Consider the following 1,117-nt stretch of genomic DNA (forward strand, 5'->3'; position numbering starts at 1 on the left):
GGAGTGCAGTGGAGGATGGCCCAGGTGCTTGGGCCCTGCACCCCATGGAAGACCAGGAAAAGCACCTGGCTCCTGGCTCCTGCCATCGCATCAGCGCGGTGTGCCGGCCACAGCGCGCCAGCCGCGGCGGCCATTGGAAGGTGAACCAACGGCAAAGGAAGACCTTTCTCTCTCTCTCTCTCTCTCTCTCACTGTCCACTCTGCCTGTCAAAAAATTAAAAAAGAAAGAAAGAAAGAAAGAAAGAAAGAAAGAAAGAAAGAAAGAAAGAAAGAAAGAAAGAAAGACCATGACTGACACATCCATCCCCGTAGTGCACCCGACACCATGACATATCTGAGTTTACTCCAGTTCTTAAGGGTCTCAAACTTTCCATCTTTTGATATGGCTGTTGTTTATATGAAGTAATGGACTCAATCCTCATGGAGTGGAGGTTTCTCTTGAGCATGGCCATACTCCTTAGTGTGTACTATCACTTTGCATACGAATAAATCTTTTACCTTTCTCTTCTCATAGTCTTTGCTTAATTAGAGGCTTGAAACTGGACCCAATTATCAAATACTCTTAAAAGAGGCTATTTAACAGGGGTGAAATTCCACACCTAGAGCCACCAGGAGCTTCAGCTTATTGCCTATTGCTTTGGTGTGGGAAGGTGAAACCCAGTCCCTGACAGGTGCAAAAAGAAAATAAAGGGGGGTGTACTATTTGACTTAGAATTTTAACCCTTCATATGTAAAATTTCCTGTAGCTTAAATTTTTCACCTAATGCTTTTTCTTGAATATATTTCTCAATATTACTATGCATTTTACTAGGGAAATTCCATTATTTTACTTAGCCTAGTTAAGATTCTTTGTTTTTGATCAGGAAGGCAATTGCAGTTTTTCCCATTATGAATAACAGACTAGTATACAAATTTGTCTTTTTAAAAATTTCTGGTGAATATCTTTCTAGGCAAATTTCCTAGTTAGGATTAGTGGATGAAAGCATTGATTTTATCTGGCTTTAGAGAAGGAGTTAACAGTCCACAGCCTATGGACCACTTCCTGTTTTTGTAAATGGGCATTTATTATTTCAACACAATCAGATTCAGTCATTTAGATCTTGACTATGGCCTCCTT

The 1,117-nt window shown here is 40.6% G+C and overlaps 1 pseudogene; it reads left to right on the forward strand.

The window, feature by feature from the left end:
* The first annotated feature begins 528 nt into the window (after positions 1 to 528).
* On the forward strand, positions 529 to 673 carry LOC127483356 (small nucleolar RNA ACA64; annotated as a pseudogene).
* The last annotated feature ends 444 nt before the right edge of the window (positions 674 to 1,117 follow it).

This window comes from Oryctolagus cuniculus, chromosome 8 (assembly GCF_051225735.1).
Source record: "Oryctolagus cuniculus isolate XC-2025 breed Fujian yellow rabbit chromosome 8, ASM5122573v1, whole genome shotgun sequence".
Lineage (NCBI taxonomy): Eukaryota > Metazoa > Chordata > Mammalia > Lagomorpha > Leporidae > Oryctolagus > Oryctolagus cuniculus.